Here is a 19,105-nt window from a genome sequence, read left to right on the forward strand (position 1 = left end):
AGAGGATTTCAAGCAAGACATGAGGCTTGGTAAGAGTTCAGCAAAATTTATTAGAAGAGAAAGAAGAAAGGGGAAAGACACTCAAGGGAGAGAGAGAGTGGGTCCTCCCAGGACAGCAACAACTCACTTCTTTGTGAGCTGAGTTTTATGGGGGTAGGAGGAGGTCTGGGGGAAATCCCACCCAAACACTGTCCCTTAACTTCTGACTGACAGTAGGATTGTATCTGATGTTTAAGTCCCCGTTGCACACATTTCTACCTAAGGTAGCTCTGTGTTATTTTGGTTTGTGTGAAGGTCACAAGGCCCTCTTTCATCTGGGTCTGGCCTGGAGCAGGGTAACTTGTGTTCTTTTTACTGGAGGAGGAGTCTTTGGACCTGCACTCCTCAGCCCCGAGAAGGAAGAACAACCCTGGAAATAACAAGCTTGTTGGTCGAGGGCTGTAACATACTGTTATCTCTTAAACCCAAGCTGGCTCTGAGTGGCCTTGTGTGAGCTGCTCCAGAGAAAACAGGCAGAGAGCACGTAGGCTCAGTGGACAGAATTAACCCTTTAACTACGTTTCCATGCTCCTGTCCGCCTGATACCTAACTCCCCAAAAAGCTCATGTGACAAATGCAGGAATGTTCAGAGGGGAATGATTGGATTATGAGAATTGTAATTTCATCAGTGGATTAATCCATTTGTTGGATTAATCATTTGAAAGGACTATGATACTGGGTGGTAACTATGGCAGGTGGAGCATGGCTGGAGAAAGTAGTCACTTGGGGTGTGCCCTTGGGGATTATACCTTGTTCTCCTGGCTCTTGGCTTCCTCTCTGCTTCTCCCAGCCATAAGCTTCTGCTTCTCTGCCATGAACTGAACAGCTTTCCTCTGTCATGCCCTTCCACCATGGTATTCTGCCTTACCTGAGCCCAGAGCAATGGAGTTGCCCAAGCACGAACTGAACTTCTGAAACCGTGAGCCAAGATAAACTTTTCTTCCTCTAAGTTGTTCTCATCAGGTGTCTTGGTTCAGCAACAAAAAACTGACTACCACACTATGTCCTGTCACTCTCCTCTGGCTTAGAATGGGATCAAATTTTGAGTTCCCCTTCACCTTTCTTCTTTCATTCTTCCCGTTCTAGAAATCTTGTTTTGTTTTTTGGAAACCATGTCTCTGTATGGATTAGGCTGGATTAGGATTCCTGTTCTGAAGGCCTCCTACCTCAGCCAGGTCTCTGGTACTAGAGGCGCACACCACCACAACCCTCAGAAAACAGTTTTCACTGTAACACATGTTTCAGCTTTGAGGAATTTCTTTCAACTAAGATGATATAATCAGAAATAATATCTTTCCCTTCACAGTTATCATTCTTTCTTGAACATAGATCAGAAGGGAGAGATGTGTGGGAGAATCTACAGTCTCTCTGGAGGAAATCTGGGCTATTGCTGTAGGCCTCAGGAGCCTAAAGAAATGATAATGAGGACTTTGAGCACTAAGGTAGTTAAACAGAGGGATGGGGATTTAGATCAGTGTTCAATCCCCACCACATACCACCCCTCCCCCAAAAAAGGGAAGGAAATAAAAAAGTCAGATAAAAGTCTTTTTTTTTTTTTGCCTTGGGGTATGAGGTATTGAACACAGAGATCTGTACACTGAGCTATATCCTCAGAACCTGTTTTAAAAACTTGTTTTGAGACAGGGCCTTGCTAAGGTACCCAAGCTGGCCTCTAACTTGAGATCCTCTAGCCTCAGCCTCCCAAATAGCTGGGATTACAGATATGTGTCACTACCCCTAGAACAAAAGCCTTATTTTTAAGGCTATGGTAGTTTTATCAAAAAATTAGAGAAATATGTTTGATTAAAAGAGAGAGAGAGAGAGGGGGGTACTTGCACTAGGAATTTGTGTGGTAATGTTATGGTGACCTATTAGTGTTATGGTTGAATTATGTCCTGCAAAAAGGTGGGTTGAAATCCTCAGGAAAAGACCAGGGAACTGCTGACCACTATAGAGTGAGTGCTAGAAATGGTAAGCTGCCAGTAACTGCAGGCCTTGGCTTAGCCCAGATTGCTTTTTGGTAAACAGTAGCCCCTGACGACCCCTAGGTGGAGCCACTCTGCTTTGAAACCAAGGAAACCGGTCTCTCTTGTCTCTCAAATTCTGGAGCAGGGACCATGAAAATTCAGAAAGCAGAGAAATCTTTTCCCATCTGAACAAGATCAGAGATGACAGACGTCACCAGGACAACAGAGAGAGCTCAGGTAGGAGTAGCAGCAGCCACATGGCATGGGCCCTTCTCCCCTTCTCTGTCCATGGAAGACCTGAACTCCACCCTCCTAGTGCCACCCTCTAGCTCCACAGTTACATTCTGAATTTTCACTCACACCAGCTTTTCCCTGAGATGAAGCCTGCTGTAAGTGCAGTAAGCTTCTTTTAAAATCTTAGTAAATTAACTAAAATAAAATTGTATCTTATCAAGATGCAAGTGTCAAATAAAGCAAAACTATCTGGGGCAACTAGAAATAAAATAATAATTTTATAATTTTGATGTGGCCAAGTCTAGGCATACTGTAAAAGAAAACATAAATGAAAAGATAGATTCACATATACAGAGCAATTTGGGTGCATTTGTATATGTGTATATGTGTACACACAGATATGCTCTACATGTTATAAATAATTTAAACCAATGAGATTAAATTGTCACACATGCTGTTAAGTTGAATCTTTTTTTACAAAGATCTTTTCATTGCTCATTCCTTTGCCCCTGTCCCATTCCAAGTAATCAGTGTTAATGACTGGGGGTGTAGTTTTCCATAGTTTTCTTTATGCTCATGGAATAACATACAAACATAGGGAAGTTTGGTCACTGTTTTATTATGCACACTTTTGAGTGTTTTTCGTTTACTCACTCAACAACAGACCTTGAACATCCCACCAGATCTCCAATACACACATAATGCATTCTCGTCAATGGCAAACTGAAAAAGGATGAAGCATTTTTCATTCCCTAACAAACAGTTGACTCCATTTCCAGGTTTCACTTCTAGAAACAACGTCCACTATACGACATGGGGATAGTAGGCTTTTCTCTTTTGAACTTCTCTCAATGTGACCTTGTTCCAGGAATGGAAGAGTAGTTTTTTGTTGTTACATTTGACAGCTTAAGGGCACTAGAAATGGGGATAGTATATGAGGAGTGGGACCCAGAGAGGAGGAGGGAGCTGAAATGTGTGAAGGTCAGGGAAGCAGGAGAGAGGCATCAAGGATGTACTTGGCTTTGACACAGTTTTGTCTCAGAACTAATGTAGCAGCCTCACCTGGGAATATGGTTTGCACTGTGACACAATCGAAAGGAGTTGGTGGAGAAGAGAGATTCTTCAACACAGAAGAGGGAAGCTAGGAAACCAAGCAGCTGCACCTGGAAGGACAGGAACTTAATTTCTGCCCTTGATTTTGGTCATTTCTACAACACTGCCACCATGTGGCTATAGCCAAGCAATGCAGCTAGCACCCCCAATTTGATAGATTGGAAAAAACTGGGATATCATTAAGTTAAAAATCAATTCTCACCTTTGATCTTAATTTTCAGCCCCCAGGTCAAGGTAAAAAATATTTCCATCAACCCAAAGAGCTCTCTCCTGCTTTTTCCCACTCAGTACTCTCCCGGAGGTACCTGCTGTTCTGACTTCCATGGATTAGCCATGATATAAATGGAATCCTACCAGATGTGGTCTTGTATCTGACTCACAATGTCTGTGACACACACCCATGTTGCATGTACAGTTGATTCTCATTATTTGCAGTAGTTGTGTTCTGTAAAGTCACCAGAGATGCTGAATCAGCTAGTACTAACCCAATGTTAGAATTAAAGATCAGACTCCTGAGAGTATGTGGTGATGACAATTTCATCAAGTGATCAATACAAACATATCTGTGTGTGCACGTGTGTGTGCACGTGTGTATATGTGTGTATACATATATATGCATATATATGGTATATGGTATATACCATATGTATGTACATGGTATCAACTAATCAATACATAGAAACAAACCAAATCAAAACAAAGTTATGTGTGTTTCTGTTTAAAGACGCCTTATTTAATGTTTTTTTGGGGTTTTTTTGCAAGGCACATCCCAGCCTTCTGGCACTTAGGGTCTACACAGCACTTCAGGATCAAAATTTTAAAGAGCAAAAGGCACAAAATTGTGGGAAAAACAATAGCACTAAATAGTTGATGCAAATGACACTTGTTTAGAGTATGAGAGCTGGAACGAGAAGCCAGAACAAGGTTGACCTCCTTGGGCACAGCAGGCGACTAACTTTTCACCACTCTTTGCATGTCTACAAATGGCCATGGAACCATCCCGAGGATTGATTTTGCATTTCAAATTTTAACAAATAGATGTTGGGAACCAGTCTGAATGATTCGCATTCTCCTTCCCTGAGCCGAAGAGGCTCTGACAGTTGCTACATCTCATAGTGACATGGACATTGTCCAGGTCCTGGAAGTTTGAAGACGCATCCAGACGTAGGCATGTTGCCCCATGGATTGAGCTAGGCTCACCTGTTCCTTTATGATATTACCCCTTTGCCCTGTTTGGGATAGAATGTTAAATAGAAATGCCCTTTGTGTGTCCCTTTCTCTTGCTCTGCCTTTGGGGTGGCCTTCCTAGGTCAGTCAATCTGCTGACAGCAGACATCAAGCTAGACTCAACCCCCTGAAACTTGACCCCTTGCCTCATTTGAATGGCTTCTCCTCAATAAAAGGGTTCAGCATTCTCTCTCTCTCTCTCTCTCTCTCTCTCTCTCTCTCTCTCTCTCCAGATCCTGAAGGTCAGAGGAGCCAACACAGGACTCCAAAGAAAAAGGTATTTCTGTCTCTTGTGTGGTTATTTCGTGCAGCCCAGTTCACCTGGGGTGACCCTGAGTGTTTTAGTTGTGAGGAACAGGACAAATAGACAAATTCTCAACTACAGAACCCAAGAATAGTGAATTTCAACTTCACTTCATTCTTTTCCATTGCTGAGCCATATTCTGTTACCTGTATGTGTCCCTATTGGTTTATTCATTCACTTAGAGATGGAATTTTGGGTTGTTTCTGGTTTAAAGCCACTAGGACTCTTACACAAGCCATTTTTGTATCAGAAATAATACACACATTTCTCTTGGATATATTTTGCCTACGTGTGAAATTTCATCTAGGTGTGAAATTACCAGCCTGTCTAGCTTTATTAGAAACTCAGTTTTCCCAACTTGTTGTACTATTTTGTATTCTCACCAGCAAAGTGAAACTCCTGCTCTTGACAGTCTTTTTTTTTAATATTTATTTTTTAGTTGTGGTTGGACACAATACCTTTATTTTATTTATTTATTTTCATGTGGTGCTGAGGATCAAACCAGGACCTCACCCGTGCTAGGCAAGTGCTCTACCGCTGAGCCACAACCCCAGCCCTCTTGACAGTCTTTTAATTGCATTTAATCTTCTGGGTGTGTACTGCTGTTGAAATCACAAATAGTTTCCATTAATGGCTTTGCATACCTTTTCATGCATTAATTGATCATTTGGATATATTTCTTTGCAATGTGCCTTTCCAAGTCTTTTGTTCATTTATCTTTCTTACTACTAATTAGAGGCCTTCGTATATTCTACATGAGTCCTTGTCGAGTAAATCTATATGTTGTCACATGTAGTGTAACTATTTTCTCCCAGTGTGCGGTTTGCCTTTTCATGTACTTCCTCATGACTTGTGATGAGTTTTAGACTTCTATTAAGTTCAATTTGTCAATTTTTCATTTAGGTTTAGTGCTTTTTCTGTCCTACAAAGTATTCACTTACCCCTAGATATTGAAATCATTTTCTTATTTCTTCTAGAAGCTTTATAATTTTACCTTTCACATTTAGGTCTGTGATCCAATTCAAATTAAATTTTCTGTATGACGCAAAGTAGAAATTAAGATTGATTTTTTTTTCACATGGATATCCAATTGCTCTAGTACTGAAGGAGCTTCTTTTCCCATTAATTGGCACTGATATGGTGATGGCTAATTTTATATATTGGCTTGGCTAGGCTGTTCAGATGTTTGGTCAAGCGTGTCTGGATGTTTGTCTGAAAGCATTTTTTAGAAGAAATTAACATGGAAATTAGACTGAATCGCCTTCCAAAATTCTGGGTGGGTCTCATGGCAATCGATTGAAGGCCTTTAGAAAAGGACTGACATCTCTCAAAGAAAAGGAAGTTCTCTCTGCAGCTTTCCTTAGGTCTCCAGCCTGCAGCCCATCCTGGAGATTTTGGACTGCTGGCCTCATTTTTCAATTCTTTATTGTGTTCCATTGATTTATTGATCAATTTATTTTTATCCCTTTATATTTTCATTATTATAGCATTACAGTAGGCCTTAAATACAGCAGTTTAAGTCTTCTAACTTTATTTTTTCTTCAAGATTGTCTAGGTTAGTCTAGGTCTTGTGCCATTTCTATATTAATTATGAAATCATGTATTTTAAAAATTCTTCTGAGATTATCTTTAAATATGTAAGACAAGTCAGGAGAAACTTTCATCTTAAAGATAATTTCCCACTTCACAAACACGAACTACATCTCCATTTATTAAATCTACTTTAATTTCTCTCAGCAATATTTATTTATAGTTTTCAAAGTAGAGGCCTGAACTTCTTTATGTGCATTTAAAATTGGTTCCCAAGTGGATTACATTTGTATGTGATTGTAACTGTTTTTTCTTAATTTCTTTTTCTAATTATCTGCTGGTTTTAATAGAAATGAATTTTTTCACATTGGCCTTGTCACTTTGCAGCCTTGCTAAGTTCTTGTTGGTTCTAATTATTTCTTTGTATATTCCTTTAGACTTTCTAGGTACACGTCAGATATCTATGAATATGAGTTTTGCTTCTTCCTTTGAAACTTTTACCTTTACTGTGAGCTGAATGTTTGTGTCCTCCCAAAATTCATATGTTGAATCCCTGAATCTAGTGTGATGTTATTTGAAGATCTGAGAGGTAATTAAGTCATGCAGTAGAGTCTTAATGATGACATTGGCGCCCTCATCATAAGAGAAAAGAGAGCCAGGCGCAATGGTGCATGCCTGTGATCCCATCTACTTGGGAGTCTGGGGCAAGAGGATCACAAGTTCAAGACCATCCTGGGCAATTTAGCAAGACACAGTTTCAAAATAAAAAACTTGAAAGGGCTGAGGGTTTAATAACCCTGAGTTCAGTCTCCAGTAGCCACCATCCACCCCCTGAAAAAGAAGAGGAAGGAGAGACCTTTCTTCCCTCTCCCACCATATAAGAACACAAGTAAAGACAGCCATCTGCAAACCAGAAAGAGGGCCCTCCTCAGACACCAGACCTGCTGTCACCTTGATCTTGACTTTCCCAGCCTCCAGAACCTTAAGAAATAAATATTTGTGGTGTATGGTATCTTGTTATAAGAGCCCAAACTAAAAACAGCTTATTTTTTTTAACCTTTTTTGCCTTGATCTTTGTCTCCAAAACAGTATCAAATTGAACTTGTAATAATAAACATCCTGTCTCTTGTTTCCTACCTTGTAATAATAAACATCCTGTCTCTTGTTTCCTAGGTGCTTTGTATTTTACTCCTAACAATGACAGTAAGTGTATGATTTATTTATATTTTGCAGATGGAGGAGGCCTACTTCTGTAGTTGATGACATCTTGTGACTCAGACCCCTGCCCAGCTCCTTCATGCCGGACAGAAGCATTCATGGTCACAGCTCTGGGAGGTCTTGGCACCACAGCGCTCAGCCAAACCCTAGGACTTGCTTTTAGCCAAAGAGTCACTTCACTCCAGTCCACACCCTTATGGAGTCACACACACAGTGATTAGTCAGTGGGGCGTTTAGAGACCCAGCCCTCTCTCTGCAGTGTGGGACAACTCTGCACAGTCACCCCAACCCCAGAGTCTCCCACAGGTTCAACAGAGGCCTTTGTGGAGAGTGGCCTGCATAGTACGTCAGTTTCTGTTTCCTTACTTCTGCTGTCTTCATCCTCCTACAGATGTTAATCTTGCAAACCTTTCCAATAAATTTTGTTTGTTAAGACCATTGGTACAGAGAGTGGTCCAAGAAAGCAAATTATTAAATGGGATTTTGAGGCTGGATCACCTGGGATGGGATTCCAGTGGAATGGAGTCCTCTGTATCTGCCAGTTCTGCATCTGTGCATTCAACCAACTGCAGATGGAAAATATTCAGAAAAAAAGATTGCATCTGTATTAAACATGGACATACATTTTTCTTTTCATTATTCTCCAAATAATAGAATAGCCATTTACATAGTATTTATAATATTTCAGGGTATGTTAAGTGATCTAGAGATAAGTTAAAGAATGCAGGAGGATTACAGAGGTTATATGCAAACATTGTGTCATTTTATATTAGGGGCTTTGAGCATGGAGGACTTTGGTATCCTTAGGAGTCCTGGAAGAAATACCCAAGAGAGGATATGTATAGTTAAATCTGCTTCCTGGAAAACTGGTCTGCTCAGACAGCTATTACTGATTTGCTGAAACCTTTTATTATTGACAGATGGTTAAATGACCAAATATTTTTTCTATCACATTGTCTTATTGTTTTTTTTTTTCTTCTTACTGTGGTGAGTTGCATATGTGGATTCTTGTTCCATTGGATTTTTCCTCATTTGTCCCACCTTTATTGAAGAAAAATTGGAATGCAATAAACTGAATGTATTTCAACTGTATCAATGGTATATGTTCATTCCTATGAAAAGATCACAAAAACCAATGTAACAAATGTTTCTGTAACCATCAATTAGTTCTGACTCTCTAGATTTGTATAGAACTGAATTATACCATGCATATGTGAGTGCATGCATATATAGGTATTTATATTTTCTTGCATGGCTTCTTCCACTTATAATGATTTTGAGACTTGCCCATATTGCTGCTTATATCAACCATTATTTTACCTTTTATTGATGGGTATTATTCCATTACGTGGAGTTACCATAATTTGTTTATTCATTCACTTGTGGATTGACATTTGGGTTTTTCTAGTTGTGGGTTATTACAAATAAAATTACTGTGAACATTTGCATATATGTCATCAAGTGGATATAACATGTTTTCATTTCTCACAAGTGGAGTGGAAAGATGGGACCATATGACAGGTGTAGGTTTAGCCTTTCAGAAAATTACCAAGCTGCTTGCGAAGATAGGGTGCAGTTTCCCACTGATGGTGCCTGAGAGTTCTGGTTGTCTCATTCCTTCACCCACACGTCCTGTGGTCAGTCTTTGGTTTTAAACACTGTACATTTTGACTTCCATGTAATTGGAGATTCAGTTTTCATTTTCCTGCTGACTAATGAGATTCATCATCTTCTTTTTATCTATTGAATGTTGGCGTATTTTCTTCTATAAAGTGTTTAGCTATTTGACCATTTTCTTAGGTTGTCTTCATATTAAAGAGATAGTCCTCTATTATGAATTAATGTTATTTATTCCTTTGGCATAGGCACAGTGAATATTTTCTCCAAGTTTGTGTATTTCCTTTAAATTTTCTTTTAAAAAGCAAAAAATATTTTTTTTCATTTTGATGAAGTAAAAGTTATATTTTTTTCTTTTATTTTTCTATCCTAAGAATCCTTTGTCTAACCAAAATTTCAAATTGTTTTATTCTGTTTTTTTTCTAGAAGTTAAATAATTTCAGGCTTTACATGTTTTGTCTGTAATCCATGTCAAAGCAATTTTTGTGGACGGTGTGATGTAAATATTCTTTACCTAAAAGGGGGTTTTATTGAACCTAGCAGTGTTAATTGAAAACACTTTCCTTAATGAATTGTCTTGGTACCTTTGTCAAAGAACAATTGACCATATATGTCTGGATCAATTTCAGGGCTTTGTTTTTCCATTGATAGCTAGGTTTTCCCCAAACTGAGCAGTCTTGATGACTGTATTTATGTTAATAGGTAGCATAAATCCTACAATTTGATCTTTTTTTACACTATTTTCTCTAGGTCCTACATTCCATACAAGTTTTAGGATCAGCATGTTGACTTAAAAAAATATGGTGGCATTTGGATTGCAATTGTATTGAATCTGTAAAACAATTAGAGGAAACTGAAAAAAAATGTGGAGTTTCCAATCCATAAACTTATTTCTCTCCATTTTTGGATCCTCAGTGTCACATAGCGCTATCATGTGGCTTTCAGTATAATGATTTTGGATGTCTTTTCCTGGAATTATTCCTATATATTTTTTGTTTTGAATTTTTAAAATTTTTCTATTCTCTATTGATTTTTACATATTAACCTTTGATTCTGTGACCTTCACAAATCTGTTAATTTTAGTAATTATTTGTAGATTTTATGGAAGTTTCTCTACCAGTAGTTCATTGCCATTTGTAAATAAGGACAGTTTAAGTCTTCTTTTTTGATCTTGATATCTTTATTTATTTATTGGCCATATTATACCAGGCCCTACAAAATAATGGTAATAGGAGTTATTAAAATAGCTGTCCCAATCTAAGGGCTAAATAGGCATTATGTATGATGTTGACTATAATTTATAGTTTGCAGTCCTTTGTCAGTTTGAGAAATTTCCTTTTACTCCTTGTTTGTGGAGTATTTTTGTTTATCACAAATGAATATTGAATTCTGTAAACTGCTTATTCATTCGCTGAAGTAATTATTCATTCAGCTTTCTCCCCATATTCTGTTAATATAGTGAATTATATTAACATTTTTTTTCAAGTGTTAAATCAACTTTAATTCTGGGATAAACTCTACAATCATGAATTTGGTTTTCTAATCTATGGTATAGATTGTTTCATCTATATTTGAGTCATGTTAGTTTGTAAAAAAAAAAAAGTTTTGGTAATAGTCTGGTCAAATATTGATATTAGGATATGCTGGACTCATAAAATCATTTGGAAAGTGATCCCTTCTCTATTTTCTAAAAACATTTGTGTAAGATTTGTTTTTTTCTCCCTTGAATAATATATTTCACCAGTGAGGCCATCTGCACTCAGACTTTGCTTATTGACAAGGTTTATAATAGGGTTTATTAAGTCTATTTTACTGTACCTCATGGAGCATCTTTATTACAATAGCTGCTTAACATTTCTATCTCATAGTTCAACACTAAAGTCACCTCATAGTTGAGCTCCACTGTTCTGGAATTTGGTCACTGTCTTATTCAGCTGGGGTGATTAATATGGTGTGACTTAAATGACAGTTGTTTCTCACAGTTCTGGAGGTTACGACATCTAAGATCCAAGGAGTCAGCCAATTCAGTTCCTAGTGGGCTCTTCTTGGCTTGCAAATGGCCACTTTCCTTGTCTTAGTGCTTGCATGGGGGTTGGGTGGGGTCCTCTTTCTCTTTTTATAAAGCTATTGTTACCATCACGATGGCCCTGCCCTAGTGACTTCATCTAACCTAATTACCTAATACTACCACAGGTGTTTGAGTTTCAGCTCCTACATTTTGGGGATGCAAGCATTCAGTCCCTAGCAGTCACACTTACCTGTCTGGGTGGTTATTCTTGAGACAGAGTGACTTGGATTTTATCTTGACCACTGTGAGTGCTCAGCTGGGCAGACTCTTCAGTCCTGTGACCATCCTTTGAAGAATGTTTTCTTTTTTACTTTAACAAGCAATCAACACAGGCTCAGGCAAGTTGGAAAATGTTACCTGTTTATTTAAAAGTATGTAAAATTCATTTTGTCCCATAATTATTTGAAAGACTTTATTAATGAAGCTACCTGGGTATGGAGTTTATTTCATGAGAGGGTTTTAATTATGAATTCATAGGACTCTTTAGATACCTCAGTAAAATAGTATGAAGTACTGTGTTTCTCTTTTGAATTAAAAAACCCTATATATATTAGAATTATATGTTCTCTTAATTGTTGATCACTGATCTAAATTTTTAAAAAATATATATATATTTTTTTACATAGAAGTTTCCTTTCCCAATGCCACCAACCAACGGAACTGCATGACCACTAAAAAAATTAACAATAATTCCAAAATATCCATTATTTAATATTCAAATTCAGTGATTGTTCCCAACAATCTTTTTAAGTTAGGATCCAGTCAAGATTCATGCATTGTATTTACTAGTTACATATGTTTAGTCTTTTTAAATACAGAATATTTCTCCTATGTTTTCTCTTTTTCATGGTACTTATTCTGTGAAGGAACAAAGCCAGTTGCCTTTTGGAACCACCCATATTTGAGATTCATGTACTTTTTTTCCCTTTGTTATTTAACATCCTATAAATTAGAAGATGAGGAGGCCTGGTGAGAACCCAGTTAAACAGTGAGAAAGAGTGGTGTGTCCTACATTATCCTCACGGCAGGATGAGGAGCTTGATTGCTTCCAAGAGGTCACTGTCAGATCTCTGACATAAAGGTGTGCTTTATACTCACAAGGATGATGTTTTAGCACAGTGCAAATCTTGCTGCCCAATATACTTGAAAGTATTTTGATTTATTGGTTCTTGTGAAATGGAAATACTATAACTATTAAGTTGATCAACTGCATTGTTCAGAGAAGAAGTCTCCCCTCACTGAGTGGAGCTGAACTGTTTCTGCTTGCAAAATGAAGGATAGAAGTTTAATCATTTTTCTCTCACTCCCAGTTTCTAGGATGGTGTAGATATAATAATTGCCTGCAATGGTGGTCTCTGGAGTGGTTTTCTCCCCCATTTTCCTTTCTGTTCCTTTTTTTAAAAAAATAATTTTGGATACATGCATTTTTATTTATTCAAACATTTATAATTACTATTATCTTGTTGAAAACCAAATGGCCCAAATTTGACCAGTGAGAGCCCCAGTAAACTGACTTCCATAGCCTTCTGCTGTAACCCAAGTAGTCTGTGACCACCCCTTCCCCTTGACACATTCAGAAATGGCAAGCTCCATTTCTTTCTCTTCCCCAGTCTGTATTCCATGCCTCTGAAGAGCCTTCATTCTCCAGAGCAGAGAAAGGCATTTAGACCCTTGGATCTGAGCTCTGGGCAGATTCACTACTAAGATGTTATTGCTTGAGGTCCTTTCTGGATGTAGAATTCAGGTACAGTGGCTCTATGTATCAGTGGGTTCTGCTCCATGGAGTCAACCAATCTCAGATAAAAAATATTTGAAACAATAAAATACTACCTATACTGAACACATACATAATTTCCTTGTCTTTATTCTCTTAACAATGCAGTATAACAATTATTTACATAGCATTTTCATTGTATTGGATGTTATGAGTACCTAGATAGAATTTAAGGTAGGTAGAAGGCTGGGTATGGAGGCACATGCCTGTAATCCCAGTGATTTGGGAGGATGAGGCAGGAGGATTGCAAGTTCAAGTCCAGCCTCAGCAACTTAGCAAGGCCTGAGGAACTTAGTAAGACTCTCAAAATAAAAAATAAAAAGGGCTGAGGATGTGACTCAGTGGTTAAGTGCCCCAGGTTCAATCCTTGGTACCAAAATAAATGAATAAACAAATAAATAAAGTACATTAATGGATGGACATAGGTTATATGCAAATGCTACCCCATTTTTTTTTAATTTTTATTGTTGGTTGTTCAAAACATTACATAGTTCTTGACATGTCATATTTCACACTTTGATTCAAGTGGGTTATGAACTCCCATTTTTACCCCGTATACAGATTGCAGAATCACATCGGTTACACATCCACTTTTACGTAAGAAACTTGAACATCCAAAGATTTTGGTATCTAAGGGGGATCATAGACCCAATACCCCACAGGTATGAAGGAATGATTGTATCTATTTTTTAATTAAATATTTATTTTTTAGTTGTAGTTGGACACAAAGGTATTGTACCTTTATTTCTTGTTTTAAATTTGTTTTTATGTGGTGCTAAGGATCGAACCCAGGGCCTCACATGTGCTAGGCTAGCGCTCTACCACTGAGCCACAACCTCAGCCCCTGACTGTATGTATTTTTAACTTGAATTTATATTGATATAACCAACTCAAATATAACATGACATGGAATGAGTGTGTATTTGTGACACTTTAAGTCTTGGTTCCAAATAACTTCAATATATTTACTTATTTCCTTTATCTCATAATAAAGGTAAAGTGATTACAAATTAAAATACTAATATTACTTCTAATACTAATTACTACTAATATTATGACTAAAACTATTTATTTATCTTATAATACAAATAATATGCTTACTAATTACAATACTGATATTACTACTAAAAATAATACTACTGAGAGGCAAGTCCAGTTTATTTATAGCTCTCATTCACTTTTTTTCCTACTGGGGACAGAAACCCAGATGCTCTATGTAGTAGGCAAATGCTCTCCCCACTGACCTATATCCCCAGTCCTTGATTCACTTTTTTTAATGCTTAATCTGTATCTTGCTAAAGATGTAGATGTCTGTGTTCAGAAGTCACTTGGAAAATTGTTTTGTGTCTGAGGTTATGTTGCTGTGAAATAATAAAATAATGTAGATATATGCACTTTGATCCTGACGTGGAGCTCCTAAAACCCCTGGAAACAGGGGTGCTAGGAGAATGTTTTGTTCTAATATCTGGGCTTTGACCCTGGTTCCTGACACACAGCTCCAGGAACCTTTGTAATTTCCTAAGTGATAGGAGGGGGGTCACGATAACCTCCAATTAGTAGCCAAGCCAGACAGAAGTGGTGCCTCACCGGAGGACCCACCTTGTGATTGGCAGCTCACGTGGAGGTGTCTTGCTGGAGCTCTCCTTGAATCTGTGTGTGTGTGTTTGTGTGTGTGTGTGCACAGCTCAAGGAAGTCTCAGAATTGAGTTCTAGAGCACTTCATTAGTATCTGCACTGTAATGGAGAATTGCTTGGTGTGCGAAAATCCCCTCACATGTGGCGTTGGAAGTAAAATTTTGGTCAACACAGAGTATTAGAAGAGTCTAGAAGAAAACTCTTTCCCGTATGGACGGTTTCCAACTTGACATACAGTTAGGTTCCTTTGTTTCCATTGCTTTCTATTTTAGAGGTTCTTTTTTTTTTTTCATTTTATGATCTAATTTTATTTTAAAAATATGTACTTTAAGGTGAAACCTATGAAAAAATACAGAGGATTTGCTTGCATTCCAGAGCCTTCCACTGTGACTTCACCACCATCTCCACTAGAGGGGGCCATTCTTTTATTTTTTTTTTCCTAGCCTGTCCTTTCTGTGTTTCCCATTCAAAACAATTTTCTGTTTGTATTTTACAAAGAAATATAGCACAGCTGTCCCTCAGCGTCCACAGGGAATTGGTTCCAAGAACCCCCACGGACGCCAACATCCATGGATGCTCAAGTCTTTATGTAAAAGAGAATAGTATTTGGATAAAACCTATGCTTATTCCTCAATGTACCTTAAATCATCTCTGGACCACGTGTAACACCTAATGCAGTGGCAATGCGAGGTCAATGGTTGTCATACTACATTTTTTTTTTTTTTTAGGAAACAATTATAAGATGAAACAGTGAGAACATATTTAGTACAGACACAACCACTTTAGGCCTAACTACATTTTTAATTCATGGTTCATTGAATCCATAGATATGGAAGCTAAGACCTGGGGGGCTGACGGTATATCTATGCTTAAGCAATATAAATTTTAATTTTAATGGCTTTTGAACTTCAAAAGAAGGCTATCTTACTATTTGCTCTTTCCCTTTTCACTCAGATTACATTGTGGGGCTGTGTGCACACCATCCTGTGAAGCAGTCTGCACACTCATTTTCACGGAGGTGAATATACCACAGATCATTTATCTTTCTGTCTATGGCATCTTGCCGGGTCCAAGGTTTTTTCATCTTTTCTATGCACTCCTATCAATATTCTTTTTCATCTTTTTCCTAGCACATGGATGAGACTTTCACCTATTCAAACATGGAATTACCAAGCAGAAATGGAATGTTCCACTGCAGTAAAACCTGTAGAAAGACTTCTACTTTCTGACTCCTTCTAAGGAAATTTAAAGCCACTATTCCCATCCACAAAAACTCATCTTAGATCAAAGAGAGAATTGAGGTCACTAAGAAAACCACTGTCCTCCAAATTGGACAGAACAACAGATACAGAGAATCACAATGTGTTGGAGTGAAAACATCTGCAGAAATCAGTAACTGGCTAGCAGGGGCAGACAGGCATGATACCTTTCCTCGCCCCTCACAAGGGTCATGGCTAACACCCCCTAACAAAATACAGATTAAAAAGAGAAAAGTCCAAGAAACTTAAATAATCAAAGTTTTACATAGCATGAGAGTCTTCAGATTGAAGGCCCCAAAACTAGGGGAAATTGGTGCTTAGACTCAGTGCAGCGTGGACAGCCGTGTAGAACTACCACTGGATAAAAGGGGTGTGGCCTGAGTGGGGAACTCAGCAAGGCCTGTCTGGGTTCTTCTTGGCCTCTGTGTGACATTCCTTGTTCCGGGGCCTAGGTCAGCACTCCTTCTGGAATGAATGTCTCATATGCCAGCTCTTACACAAAAGGTGAAAGAATGTTAGAATGGCATCTCTAGGCATCCTTTAGGAAAGAGAGGTTCTAGTTTCTTTGACCCCCTCTCCTGGGGAGAGGAATTCTGCTTTCTGTGACTCACTTCAAGGGAAAGACAGGAGGGCAGGAGGAAGTCAGAAACCCTGGTTCTGAGGCTGCTTCTGAGGCCTTCCCACATTCTGGGGTCACAGTGTTCCGTATGCCAAAGCGCCACACTTTGAGGTTCATCTTCTGAAACTCAGTATGAACTGTCAGAGGCTCAGTGTGGACAAATTTAAGCATTAAAAACTCCAGAGGCTGCCCAGTCTCAGGGAGGCCCCCATATTTTTGTTAGTTTTATCTTCAGGGGCTCAAACAAGTTCTCACAGTAAAAATTGGAAAGAGAGCCTCTAATGATTTTCTCTGCAAGAGGAGAGAGGAAACCATTTCAAAAGTAGCCATTTTGAACTACACTTGGAGTATTCTGTTCCTAACAATGCCCAGTGTCAAACAACACATCTCCCTGGACATAAATGACAGGCATTGTTGGAACCTAAGCCATCTGGGGGAAGGGACATACCTAACCATAGCCCTCACTAGCCTTCCATGTGGGGGAAGGGAAACACTTATCTCCAGACTCTCTAGCCTTCCTATGTCACCAAAGGGGGAGTGGGACTGATAAAGTCATAGGCAAGGGTCATAGTCCAGGGGCCCATCAAAAGACTGAAACCTAGTCATAAGACTAGAGAAAGCTTCCCTTCCCTCTGCACCTTACCACATCAATAAGCCTCTTGAATAATAACAGGAGTACGTTGGAATGATTTCACATCTCAGACCTTATTTAAGAATAAAAAGGTAGGGGCCCCAAAAGGCAATAAGAGAGAGATAAGAAAAAAAAAAGACAGGAAACGTCACACTGCGTTGTATTCTCCTCAGTTCCTTTAGTCCACATATCATGACTGGCTTTCAACAAAAAATTACAAAGCAATTAAAGACAAAAAAAAAAAAATCCACTTTGAAGAGAGTAAACATCAGAACCAGACTCAGATATGGCAGATGGCAGATACTGGGATGATCAAACCAGAAATTTAGGACACGTAGGATTAAAATGCTATTATGGTTTGAATCCGGATGTACCCCAAAGTCTCATGTGTTCAGAGGTGGGCCTTTGGGGAAATGGTTGGACCGTGGGGGCTCTAACGTCATCAGTCGATTAATCCATTGGTACTTGAAGGAGCTATTGGAAGGTGGGGCCCACCTGAAGGTCTGATCTAGAGGGGCTTCTCTTCTCTCTGGCCCCTTCCCCATCCACCTTCTGTAGACAATGATCTCAGCATATTTCCTCCATCATGCCCTTCTGCCATGATGCTCTGCCTCATCTCAGTCCCAAAACAGTGGAGCTAAACCTCCGAAACCAAGAACCAAAACAAAACGTTCCTCCTCTAAGTGGTTAGGGTCAGGTATTTTGGTCACAGGGATGCAGAGCTGACATGAATTATACCTCAAAGTGGTATAATATATAGTCTGTGACTATAACTGACCAGAAGTCTTTGTAGCTGCTTTGCAAGAGGAGTTGGAGAGGTTTAGTGACACAGGTTAGAGAAACCTTAGAATGTTGTAAATGAAGCTTAACAGGCAACCCTGATGGGGGTTCAGAAGACCCGAATGCTTATAGAAATGTGAATGGTATAAATTGTGCTCATGAGGTTTCAGACGGAAATGAGGACTCTATTGGGAATTGTCTTAAGAGTCATACATGTTACATTCTGGCAAATAGCTTGTCTACATTTTGTTCATGTCCCAGACTTTTAGTGAGGCTTCATTTTAAGATAATAGAATAAGTAATCTGGCAGAGGAAATTATAAGGCCGCACAACATTGAGGTGGTGCTGATAGCAGGCCCGCCCTGGCCCCTGGGGACTCAACCCCCAGTTCTTTGTTATGCATGTCAATGTGGCCAGCTCACAAGGCCATGACGCGGGCTTGCAGTTCCCTGTTGATCTGCCTTGCACATATGTGTCTCTTGGGAACATCTTGACCTGTTCGAGCCTCCTGATAGGGGACGGTGATGTGACGGTAACCCAAGGACGCAGTTATTACTCTTCCCTCCTCACTTTTGAGTAATTTCCCGCAGCTGTTAAAAAGATTTATAAGGGGAACAAATTTGGCAATAAAGCGCGCACACGCTCCCTCCTGGATGAAGAACCTTGGTGTCCTGTGTATTTTTAACCCCGCCGTCCCTCGCTGGACTCGGCTCCGTTAGCCGGATGCGGCATCTGGAGGTTCCCACCGAGATCCGGAAAGTAGGGGTAAGCGGACGGGGCTCACCTTCTAAAGGTAGAAGGGGGAGGATTGGTTTAAAGGTAATTTAAAGAGACAGGGTACGTACCATGGGTAACTCAACAGCGAAGGTTCATCTGGCCAACGAACTAAAAGAGCTGTTAAATACACAAGGAACAGGAATAAAAACTAAGACTGCAACCGAATTCTTTGAAGTTATAGCCCAGGCTTGTCCTTGGTTTCTGACAGGAGGTTTTCTCAATAACAATGATTGGGATTTAGTTTGGCAACAGCTTCGCAGGGCTGTGTTGTCCAGAGGGGATTTTTTGTTGTGGAAAAATGAAAATCAAGAGA

This window comes from Marmota monax, unplaced genomic scaffold, assembly GCF_021218885.2.
Source record: "Marmota monax isolate L192 unplaced genomic scaffold, Marmota_monax_Labrador192_F-V1.1 WCK01_AAM20220418_F8-fsc00122, whole genome shotgun sequence".
Classification (NCBI taxonomy): Eukaryota; Metazoa; Chordata; class Mammalia; order Rodentia; family Sciuridae; genus Marmota; species Marmota monax.